Consider the following 12,633-nt stretch of genomic DNA (forward strand, 5'->3'; position numbering starts at 1 on the left):
CAGACTCTCCTTCTCATCCCCTGATCTGGCAGGCGCATTTGTAAGAAGCAGACCCTCCACGCTTTCTCAGTTCTGGGGCGTGGTGGCATCTACATTCCTTCCGTCTTTCTAAAGTGGGAACATCAAGGTGGGAAGAGCGGAAAAGTCAGCAGGCAGTGGTCCTGGTAGCCGCGTGGAGGAGGCAGAGGCTGGAAGGGCCGGCAGCGGTGGCAGGGCCGCAGCCACCCTCGCTCCTCTGCTGGGCGCGAGCAGCCGGGGGCAGCCTCCCTCCGTGGCATGGATGGGGCTCACAAACGGCGCTTTGTCGTTCCGCTGAGGGATCTGGGGCGTCCCGTGAGCTGCAATACACAAACGCCCACTGGATTAAGAGCCGTCAGACTGGTTCCCAAACCAAACACTGAGGTAATTTTTCCAGCATATTCCTTTCATGTCTGTGCTGCTTTGGGCTTTGCTGGGTCACTAGGCTCTTTGTTGCTTCTCTCCCGAAGCCCCTGGCCCCTCCGCCTCGCTGGCTCCTGGCGTCCCCCCCTTACCCCTCAAATCCTAACACAGTGTTCTGTTTCACTTGAGGAGCTGGGAGAGCCCCCAAAGAGCCCCTCTAAGGTTGGCCTTTGAAACCCACGAGTCGGGGAACAGGAGCCCACCGGCAGCATCAGATCACATTTCTCCCAGTCCCAGCACACTCACAGAAGTCAAGTCCTCGTTCCAGGATGTGTCCCAGATTCAGTGTCACATATGTCCCCCTGAGGACGATCTGATCGTGCCAGGCAGCCCCCGCACCCTTGTTAAAGTGTACCAGGGTCCCTCCCATGCGTCAAGGTCATGTCCAAACCCCTCATGTGCTTCGTATGCCCTGCCTGGTCTGGCCTCACCACTTGCCCCTCACAATTCTGAATTTGTTTTTGTTTCCTCAGTGTTCCCGAGCCCCCTTCCTCCTTGTGACCCAAGAGGAAGCCCAGGTGCCGTTTGCATTGGTCAGGGTCCAGGCAGGAAAGGGAAACACTTTGAATAGTGAAAACAGGGAGAATTTAATACAGGGAATTGGCTACCTATGCCATGGCAGTGCCAGGAGGCCGCCAGGGGACTGGGAGGCACCGGTGGGTGAGTAAGAGCAGGAGGCCTTCTCATCACACCCTTGGAGCTGGAGACGGGAGGAGATGGTGCAGGGTCCCCGGGGCCGCACCTGTCACGGTGCCTGTTGGCACAGCTGCTGCTGCCCCGGGACACTGCCCACGGAAGAGGAGGAGGAGAGAGAGGCCGGCTCCCTCTTTCCTCCTGCTTCTACTCATCCCCCAGGGAATCAGCAAACTCTGAGGCCTGGGAGTGCAACCCAAGGGATGGCCTCCTGTGACACGAGCAGGGCAGCTGAAGCGGGATGTCCTGACAGCAGGCGGACACAGCAGACCTGTGGCAGTCTGCGGGGTGGGAAGCCGTCCTTCTGCACCTCTTTTCTCTTTTCATCATCACTTGTTTGTATTTTTCAAAGCTCTATTGATGCAGATGACAGAAATTGACCTAAGCAAGAAAAAAAAATGTTTTGGTCTGTGGAGCTGGAAAGTCCTGGTGCTAGATTCAGACAGGGCTGGACCAGGGACTCAGACAAGTCAGCCACTCCGTTTGGGCCACTTGGCCTCTCAGCTCTCTCCTCCGTCTGGACTCCACTTCCTCAGCAGCTCAGTGTGGAGGCAGCCTCCCTCCCACCCATTTGACCACAACTCTGGGCCAATGGCCAACATGTGAACTGATGACTGTGGTCCAAGTGATGGAGGCTCTGGTTGGCCAAGGACAGATCCAGGATACAAGGGACAATCCAACCAAAACCCATGGGCCAAGCCAGCCAGCAGCGGGTGGAACAGAGGCTTGAGGAGACAGGATTCCCATTCACTCATGCCACCAGCACCCAACCCAAAGAATGGGGCAACTCAGCTGTGACTACCATCTGGCTACATCTGCTTTTCTGACACTTTCATGGAAGACAGAGTTTAACTTTTAAGGGTCCTGGGAACTGCAGCAAAGCCTGAGAACTTCTGGGAGATGCTGATTCTGAAATTCCTCCCAGAACCAGCTGAGTCACAGACTTGGGGGTGCCTGGGAATCTGCATGTCAACACTTCCTCCAGGGGAGCCTCAGGGTGCTGGAGTTTGAGAACTGCTGTTCCAACTGTAACTCACTCATGGTAACACCAAACACACACGATATTGTTAAATTCGGGTAGTTAAACCCCTTCCCAGACCAACTGGCTCAGAACTTTGGAGTTGGGAAGTAGAACTCATGTTTTATAAATAGCTCCTGGGTGATTCTTAAGCTGGGTTTGAAACTTAGTGTCCTAATAATTCCGGCAAATGCCACGCACTCCATCATCTTCCGTTTCCATGCAGGGACTCAGGTGAATTAGGGTCTATGTACTTGTCACACATTCATTCATCGGAATTTTTTTTAGGACCTCCAGTACTCTGGGCATCCATGAAGACAATCACTTGGGCCTGTGACCCTGCCCCGGAAGCTCTTTGGTTTGGCCAATGCCAGCCCTGCATTAAGGCTCAGGGGCAGGGGAGCCCTGGAGCACATCCCCCATCATGTTCTGCTGGCCAGCGTCTCCTCTCTGCCCTCCTGCCTCAGAAAGAGACTTGGGGAATTCTTCCTCCCTAGACCGTGGGCCCATCACCACCAAGAGACAACAAAGATGGAGCCACCGCTTGGACTCTGGGTCAACTTCTCACTCCATCCTTGGGACTGGACAGCTGCCAGTGAAATCTGCCAACCAGCATGCATTTGGCAATCAGAGAATACCCTGCTGTGCCCAGGCAGGGGTCCGTGGCACAGTGGGGAACTCACTGTGTCCAAACTTCAGCAAGTACAGGAGCTTTCCAGCTGCTGACTCGGCAAGTGCAATTATATCCCACGTCCCATTTTTATTCCACAGTGAAACAATGCCAGGCCTAAAGGGAAACAGAGAGACATCCCCCCGATGCGACAGAGGCCCCTACTCTGTTTCCTGTTTGTTCGCGCGATGGTGGTTGAGCCAAGCTGCCCCTGCAATGCTTCGGAGGAAAGTTCCCTTCGGGGTCCAACCCGCAACCTGAACAGCACCGCCCAGCACAGCCCCTGCAGAGCCCTGATCATCATAGCCTTTTAGGCCTCACTGTTTGTGGTGGGCTAGCAGTTGCTTCCAGAGAAGAAGAAATTTTTTCCCCTAAATTCTAGATTTGGGAAAGAAAACATTTTGCCTTCCAAGCTCCTGGTGACCCTGTTGGAAACAGGGCATGCTGAATTTCATACACATCTTACCATCTTGGGAGCAAAAGAGATGACAAAGTTGTGTAAGTCACCATGGGATGGACCAGAAAGGCCCGTGTAGAAGGCTGGTGGTTTCCAACATGAGTTCAAGGAACCCAGAACAGCCTCAAGGAGCCAGAGGGGAGAGAAGACTAAGGGTGTCTCCTGAATATTAGTTGGATGACTTTTGGACAAATGACATGCCTTCTTGAAACCTCACTCTCTTCATCTTTAAGATTGGGGCAATAGCATCTACTTTGCCTACTTCATGGAGATTTGAAACACTATTCTAGGTATGCGGTGATAGCTTGCTGTGCTCGTGCCTACTTTAAGCTGGAGAGACAATTTGGCAGAGAGGACAAAGGGCATTTCAGGAGAAAGGATGGCAAAGCCAAGGCCGGCTGTGTTTGTGCCATGTGCTGGGAGAGACCAGCCCACCCCAGTGACTGGAGTGTGCTTCATAGCTCCTTAGTACTGGCATCTCTCTCACCGCTTCCCTTGGCCAAGCCTGTGTTCCAGAACTGCCAGAATTATCTCTCCATTTGCATCAGGGGACTTCCCTCCTAGACCCGAACTGGTCAGGTTTCTCTATAGCATTTTTCTCAATTTAAGTAGAGAACAAACTAGAGAAAAGAAATGATCCGATTGCTAGAAACATTTGCCAATCTTTGTAACTACAAATCATTTTTTTCTATTATTTCTCGCAAAGGTTGTGGTAATAAAAATGATAAAATCATCACTATCATCAATACCATCATTACCATCATCACCATCATCATCATCACCATCATTATTACCACCATCATCATCACCACCAGCAGCACCATCACCACTATCACCATCATCACTACCACCATCACCATCATCAACACCATCACCACCATCACCATCGCCAACACCATCATTACCATCATCACCACTATCACCACCATCACCACCATTATCATCACCAACACAATCATCACCACCACCATCACCACCATCACCACCACCATCACCACCATCACCACCATTATCATCACCAACACAATCATCACCACCACCATCACCATCATTACCACCATCACCACCATCAGCACCATCACCACCGTACCACCATCACCAACACAATCATCACCATCACCATCACCAACATCTGCATCATAACCTCTATTATCACCATCATCATCACCATCTCTGTCATCACCACCACCATCATCATCTTCACCATCATTACCTGCATCGTCCACTCATCTCACCCTCCCATCCCATGTTAAGCACTATTATTACTCTCACTTCATAGATGAGGAAGAAACTGAAGCACAGGGAGTACCTTGTCACAGGTTCCACATCTTAGATATGCTGAGATTTGAACCCACACTCCAAAGCCCGCACTCTTAGCCACAGACATTTTTATACTCTTTCAGCACTATGGGATGGCCTGCAGGCTACTATAAAGCCAGATACTCTCTACAATCCTCTAATGTTGGAGAAGAATATGGGGATGGAGTTAATACTAGATCCCTTGGTGGAGAGAGAAGCTAGAAATGATAGTCACTTAGCCGGGCACATCACCCCTCTTCATAACATCTGGGTTTGCTCTCCATGAAGCCTGCAAAGAAAGAAGGAGAGATAGTTGGACATTGGGAATCTTCTTGACATTCACAAAGTGACCCTAGTTTTCAGAGTCTGATACCATTATGGCCAGAGTTTCCCCATGGAGGGCCTGCATGAGCTTTATTATGCTTCCACACGCCCCCATGCCCCCTTTGGAGATGATGCAATTGAAGGGTGTATCTGGAGGGAAGGACTGGAGAGAAGCTGAGAGCCACTGTCTTATCTTAATGCAAGGAAAAGATATCTTCCAGTCCCAAGATTCATTCCAGATGTTGCACATGCACCCAAATTCTTTGTGGTAGCTCAGTGGGGTGGCCCAGTTTGGCGTAAGATTGGGGGTGTGCAGGGAAGATCACTTTCATTCATCAAGGTTCCTCAGGGGACTCATTGTCTTTCTAAATTCCCCTGTCCAATGTGGATCCTCCCGGGAATTACGGCTCATGTCTAAAGAGAGAAATTTTCTCAGCATGTCCTCTTCACTGAGCGAAGACAGAGAAAACTCATCCAGCCAAGTTCACAGTTTTGGGATTCATCAGAAGCCAAGGAGACCCAACATGATCCTCAGGTCCTTTTAGAAAGTCTCTACAAGTAGGTTGCAAAGTGATCCTAGCATGGTTCCTCATTAGCCAGAGAAACCCTGCCTTCTGTTCACCCACACCTCTGTGAACACTCGCACCTTGCCAAGGAGTCAGATCCCAAGACTGTGCCGAAGTTGGAGCTGGGTAGGAAAGCCGAGAGGTCTGACTAGTGAAAGTGTAGCACCAACCTTGCCATCTCCCAAGGACAAGAGGAACAACTGCTGTGAAGAGAGGTCAGACCTAGGCACACGCTTTGCTGTGCTCCCTTGCAAGCCCCCATCACCCCTTCAAGAATGCAAGACCTAGAGTGATGGGAAATGCATTCTGTAATCACAGACACTATAATTGCCATAGAAACACCTTCACCAGCGGATGGCCTGACACAAAGGGGCCCCCATGCTCACGAAAATGCACAGAAGAAGTGTGCATTTCTTATTAGAAAAATAAGCTGGACTTCCTCTTCTTGTTGTTCTCCCTGTGCAAAGAGTCAGCCCAGGGGACAGACATCCAGGAGCACATGTCTCCTAAGAGCATCCTACCATCCCATCAGATGCTTAGAACTCAGAAGTCCCACTCATTCATTCATTGACTCAATGAATACATTAAACACACTTTATGTGCCAGATGCCATTTGAGTGTCACAGAATCAGACGATACAGTCCCTGTCCTCATGAAGCTTACATTTCAAGGGGGGGATCCAGCAGCCAAGAGGCTCATGTCATGGTTCAGGAGAGGGCAGCACCATGAAAAAGGGCTATTCCATGGGGGGCACTCTGGGCAGGACAGAGACATGGGCCTACAGGCTTCTTGTCCCCAAAGTCTTCACCACCAAGGATACATGAGTCCACTGGATGAGTTTAAACAGTAATTTTCCTAAATGGATTAGTGACCAGGGTACTAAGTGCTAAACACATAATGGTTAAATCCCTCTGTGTTCCTGGCATTGGTTTCTGTGCTCCATGCTCTTGTCCACTTGGCACCTTCTCTACCAAGAAAGCACCAATAGAAGAGAAGGGACCACATCTGGGGCTGGGGGCTGGTGCTATCCCCAGGGACAGCAGATTGGTGTTACCTCACTGAACCCCAGCAGTCAGTGCTGAGGGATCCCCTGAGTCAAGAGGAAACGTGAAGTTCCTTCCAGGGTCTGCGCTTGAGAGCTCCCCAGCCTGCCCTGGGCCGGGAAAAGCAGTATAGCAGGTGTGTAAGTGGGAGTCTCCACTATAATGCTTCACACAGACCTCAAAATGTTTACAGAATTATTAAAAAAGTCTATCTATAAATTTAATTGAAGTGTTACACGTGAAACAACAAGCACTTCACGTAATCCCACAGAAAAAGGACAGATAGGATGTTGTCAGGTGCTAAAAATATACCACAGACCCTCCTGATGCATCAGAATTTTCCAGAGGGTGGACCCACTAGGCTGATTAGAGACAGGAAGGGGATGGCAGGAGTGAGCGTGTATGTTCCATTTCTAGAATTCAGATGCCAGTTTCCTTGCTTCAGGGGGGAAAGTGCTTAAAATAGACAAATAATAACAAAATGAAAGTTGTTAAATTTTGTTGTTAGGGTTACAACTGTTACAGTGCTAATGTTGCACAGATTTGCTGCAGAGATGTTCTTCAGGCTTTGTGGAGCCTGTTTGGAGTTTCTGACTGCTGCCATCATCAACAGCAGTAGCACCATCTTCATCACCACCATGTTATCACCACCATCACCACTATCATCATCACCATCATAATGACCATCATCATCATCACCATCACCACCACCATCTTCATCATCACCACCATGTTCATAACCACCATCACCACTATCATCATCACCATCATAATGACCACCATCATCATCATCACCATTACCACCATCACCGTCATCTTCATCATCATCACCACCATCACCATTCTCACCACCATGTTCATAACCACCATCACCACTATCATCATCACCATCATAATGACCACCATCATCATCATCACCATTACCACCATCACCACTATCATCATCACCATCATAATGACCACCATCATCATCATCACCATTACCACCATCACCGTCATCTTCATCATCATCACCACCATCAACATCACCACCCTCACCACTATCATCATCACCATCATAATGACCATCATCATCATCATCACCATTACCACCATCACCATCATCTTCATCATCATCACCACCATCAACATCACCACCACCACCACTATTATCATCACCATCATCATGACCACCACCATCTTCATCAACACCACCATCACCATCACCATCACCACCATCATAACTACTACACTCAGTGTCAACAGCAGCCAGGGTTTCTGTGTGATTCCATAGCTTCCTGGAACATAGCAACAGACAAGGAGCTTCATAAATGAACAACCTTCTCTTTGGCTCCTCTTTACACAGTTACAGGCAACCAGGAGCCCAGCATTTTATGCACCAGCTGTAGCATCACCTCTGTCCCCTAGCTTTGCCCAGAGCCTGACCTCACAAGTCAATTACAGCTGTTTTCTTTGTGTGAATTGGCTTCTAGCTGCCACCCCAGTCCAGCTTTCAGCAAGGGTGGATTCCCATGAACTCTATTCTTTATTACCAGCTGGTTCCGATTAGAGATGAACCAGCAGAATGTGGGGTGATGCGGTCAAAGAGTATTCCTAAATTGGCACTTTTCCACCAGTTTTGATTTACTGCTTTGCCAATAAAACTCAGCCTTCAACAAGGTGGATTCCATACTTCACATATTTGCTCCTTTTGGTAAATGCAGGTTTTTAGAGATTGAAAAAAAGGGGGGGGGAATTATTTAGGTTTGAAAAGCACATGTGTGAGCTTGTGTAAGTGTATGGGTTTCTGTATGGGGATGTGAAATGTGTGGGTACAAACGTGTGAGAGTGGGTGCATGTGTGTGCAAAAGTGTGTGTGTGTGCCAGTACGTCGTGATGGTTGCGTCAGATGTCTCTCTGGCAGGGTAGTAGGCATCGATTTCAGAGTATCTAAGATTCTGTACAGATTCTCCCTGTCATCACCCTGGGCTAGACAGATGAGGAACATAAAAAGAAATACATACAAGGGCATTCCCCCTCACTTCACTGACCGTACATGTCTCTCCTACATAAATACCCACTTTCCATCTGCTTTTTAGTTTCCCTCAGCTGTGACTCATCAGCTTTTCTTGCCTCAGTGCTGGATGGAATTATTGACAATAAAAGTAACTGAAACTAATTTTGTGTAGAGAAAATCCCACATGGTGGCTTTGTGTCTGGGACAGCTGTGCAGGGATTCCAGAGGGAAAGAAAGCAGCTTCTCCAATGCAAGGAAACCGCTTAGGGAAAGTAGCACAAGGATGCTTTGGGCACCACTTGAAAGATTCCACCTCCATCGAAAGCAGGGGGCAGAGTGACAGGGAGGGCTCCGCATGCCACTTGCTCCCTGTGTCTGAGGGTCTGTGCCACAGCTGATTCCCCACCTAAGTGCTGTGGCTGGCATACAGCTGGTGCTCAATAAATATTGGTGCCTCAAGGCATCTTATGTGGGGTGCGAGAGAATGGCGGAGAGGCTTTCTGGGGGAGGCAGGTTTGAGCCTGTGGTTGTGTCATTTACTCATTCCGAAAACGAGGCTACAATGGGGAAGGTCAGTCCCTTCCCTCACAGGGTTTACCTCCTAGGTGGGACAGATAGAAAATGAATAAGCTAACAAGCAGACTAAGATCATCAGACTGTGGGAGGCACTTGAAACAGCACTGTGTGGGGTGACCAAGATGGCTTCCTCAAATCCATGATTGTCAAATTCCAGGGCAAATTCCTAGAATGTAAAGTTTTAAAATTTAAATTTTCAATTGCTAGGCTAAAGGACATGGACTCTTTTTGAAAAATTTCCCTCTGCTTCACCAGACCATACCTTAAGGAAATTAATTCCCTTCTCCACCCCCAGAATGAAGAGGCAATGATAAGTGTGATTATGTTTTAGATCCTTGGCCTGTTCGGTAAGTGGAAATTATTGAGAATGGAGGGTGAGTGGGAACTGGCCAGAAGTAGGGAAGTGTGAACTCCAGGCAGGTGGAAATCCCCACCCAAGGTCAGGATCATTGAGACAGTGCTCACATTGGAGGTTCTACTTGTGATCAATGTTTGCAAGTTTAGGGAACTAGACCACTTTCATTTATGGGCCCATAACTAGATTGAGAGAAAACATTACAGGTATGTTAAATAATCCTTTGAATATCCACTTTGACCCTCTTTTCCAAGAGGGTAAAACAAGACTTAGCAGTAACAATAGTGGTTATAACAGACTTCATCCTTTCTCCCATCCTGGAACTATATAGTACCTACATCATTGTTCCTTGAACCCTGTCATGATGCCCACTGTCTCCATTCTGCAGCCGGGGAAAGGGCAAGTCTGCTCCCTGCTTATCCATATGGCTCACCTGGCTTCTGACCATAGGAGGTTCCTAAACATGGCAATAGAGGTGATGGTGATGATGAAGATGTTAATATTGATGGTGATAGTCATGACAACAGTAATAATGGTGATAGTGATAATGGTGAAGATAATGGTGTGCTACCGATGATGACATAATGACAATGAGAATGATCTGGTGAAGGTGGTGAAGATCATGGTGGTGATGATATTGATGATGGTAGTGATAATGATATGGTCATGATGGTGATGATGGTAATGGTAGTGAAGAACATGAAGTGATGATGGTGATGATGGTAGTGATGATGATATGGTGATGATGGTGTAGATCATGCTGGTGATGATGGTGATGATAGTGATGATGATATGGTCATGATGGTGAAGATCATGGTGGTGATGATGGTGATGATGATATGGTGATGGTGGTAAAGATCATGGTGGTAGTGAAAGTCGTGGTGTGATGGTGATGGTAGTGAAGAACATGAAGTGATGATGGTGATGATGTTAGTGATGATGATATGGTGATGGTGGTGAAGATCATGGTGGTGATGATGGTAGTGATGATGATATGGTCATGATGGTGATGATGGTGATGGTAGTGAAGAACATGAAGTGATGATGGTGATGATGATAGTGATGATGATATGGTGATGATGGTGATGGTGGTGAAGATCATGGTGGTAGTGAAGGTCTTGGTGTGATGGTGATGGTAGTGAAGAACATGAAGTGATGATGGTGATGATGTTAGTGATGATGATATGGTGATGGTGGTGAAGATCATGGTGGTGATGATGGTAGTGATGATGATATGGTGATGATGGTGATGGTAGTGAAGAACATGAAGTGATGATGGTGATGATAGTGATGATGGTGATGGTGGTGAAGATCATGGTGGTGATGATGGTGATGATGGTGATGGTGATGATGGTGATGATGATATGGTGATGATGGTGATGGTGGTGAAGATCATGATGGTGATGATGGTGATGATGATATGGTCATGATGGTATAGATCATGATGGTGTTGATGGCGATGGTAGTGAAGATCATGGTGGTGATGCTAGTGATGATGCTAGTGATGACGATTTGGGGATAGTGGTGAAGATCATGGTGGTGATGATGGTAGTGATGATGAGATGGTCATGATGGTATAGATCACGATGGTGTTGATGGCGATGGTAGTGAAGATCATGGTGGTGATGCTAGTGATGATGCTAGTGATGATGATTTGGGGATAGTGGTGAAGATCATGGTGGTGATGATGGTAGTGATGATGAGATGGTCATGATGGTATAGATCATGATGGTGATGATGGTGACGGTGGTGAAGATCATGGTGGTGATGCTGGTGATGATGGTAGTGATGATGATATGGGGATAGTGGTGAAGATCATGATGGTGATGATGGTGATGGTAGTGAAGATCATGGTGGTGATGATGATGACCAACATTTACATAGCCCTCACTATGCTCCAGGCCCCAGTCTAAGCCCTTTGTTTATGTTACTTCATTTCATTCTCATATTTACCCTGTGAGTGAGGAATTATCATTACCCCTACTTTTACAGCTGAGGAAACTGCAACCCAATGAGTGAACCTCCTTGTCCCATCTCCAAAGTGGGATTTTAGAAACATTCACTCTGGGAGTGGTGATGCAGAGGAGTTGAAAATAAGAGATTTTGTTTCTTTGGAAGTAGTAAACATAACTCTGAAAACTTGTTTACAGCTCATGTGGAAACTTAGGTCAGCAGGGTCTCCTTTTCTTTTCTTTATTTCTCTCTTATGTATTTATTTTTCAATATTTGAGCCTCCATTTCATTTACAGTCTGTGAAAAATATTTGTCCCTTTCGAGGTGCTTATTCACCCTGGAAAACTGGCTGCCGTCCAAGCTCCGTGTTTTTCAGCAATCGGCTAAACGAGGCGCCCACATTCTCAGCGAACACAGCCAGGTGTTTTCTCCACTGAAACCCCTTCAACCTCGCTCCCTCACTTTGTTTACATCAATGCTTTTACCTTGTTTATTGTACCAAAAGAGCGGCACACACACGAAATGAAAACCAGACAGACAGGCGGGGCGCTGAGGATTTTCCATAGGTGCTCAGCAGTTTCTGATGACTTGGCAGACAGTGAGAGGGGATGGATGGAGACGTGACCCGTCATAGTCAGTGTGGCACCGGGAAGCCAGGGCATCATGGGGCTTGGAGGGGTTTGCAGGGAGCACCAATGGGGGTGATCAGCTCCTCCCAAAACTCATGGTCCTTTGAGGAGGGCCTGTGCCATGTGACCAGAGTCAAATGGGGGGGTCTGAAATGGTAGACCAAGGGACTTCCATCCAGAGTGTGGTGGGGGTGAGTGGTGTGGACAAGTAAATCAGAAACTACAGTGTCACAGGGACGCTCTGCGGTGGGGAGTGGCAGAGACCATTCAGTTTTATGTTCACTATCCTGGGCACACAAGGAGGATTTGTGCTTCCCCGCCTAATACACAAGCAGGCTGAGGCAGGGAGACATGCCTTGGCCACCAAGTTGTGAATGACAGTGCCACAAGCTCTCTGCCCTTGGCTACCCACGTGGCATGGGGCACTGTGGAGCCACAGTGGAGCCCTACAGATGGCATGGGAGAGGGACCCACTGGACCTGTTGGAATGGGCTCTGTGAGTAGGAAATGGACATTACTTTTATGAAGTCCCTGAGGTTCCAGGGACTTCACTGGGACTTCACTGGGACTTTGACACTGCAGCCCATCCTCAACTTCAGGGCTCAGTCTCCCT

At 48.0% G+C, this 12,633-nt stretch overlaps 1 long non-coding RNA gene across 2 annotated transcripts; it reads left to right on the plus strand.

Annotated features, from left to right (window-relative positions):
- The first annotated feature begins 214 nt into the window (after positions 1-214).
- On the plus strand, positions 215-3,979 carry LOC128568291 (uncharacterized). 2 transcript variants are annotated; one of them, XR_008375104.1, is made up of 3 exons: positions 215-402; positions 571-2,176; positions 2,441-3,979. It is a non-coding gene; the product is annotated as an uncharacterized LOC128568291 (long non-coding RNA). The 2 variants fall into 2 exon arrangements; XR_008375109.1 differs by having other exon boundaries at positions 574-2,176.
- The last annotated feature ends 8,654 nt before the right edge of the window (positions 3,980-12,633 follow it).

Source organism: Nycticebus coucang, chromosome 2 (genome assembly GCF_027406575.1).
Source record: "Nycticebus coucang isolate mNycCou1 chromosome 2, mNycCou1.pri, whole genome shotgun sequence".
Classification (NCBI taxonomy): Eukaryota; Metazoa; Chordata; class Mammalia; order Primates; family Lorisidae; genus Nycticebus; species Nycticebus coucang.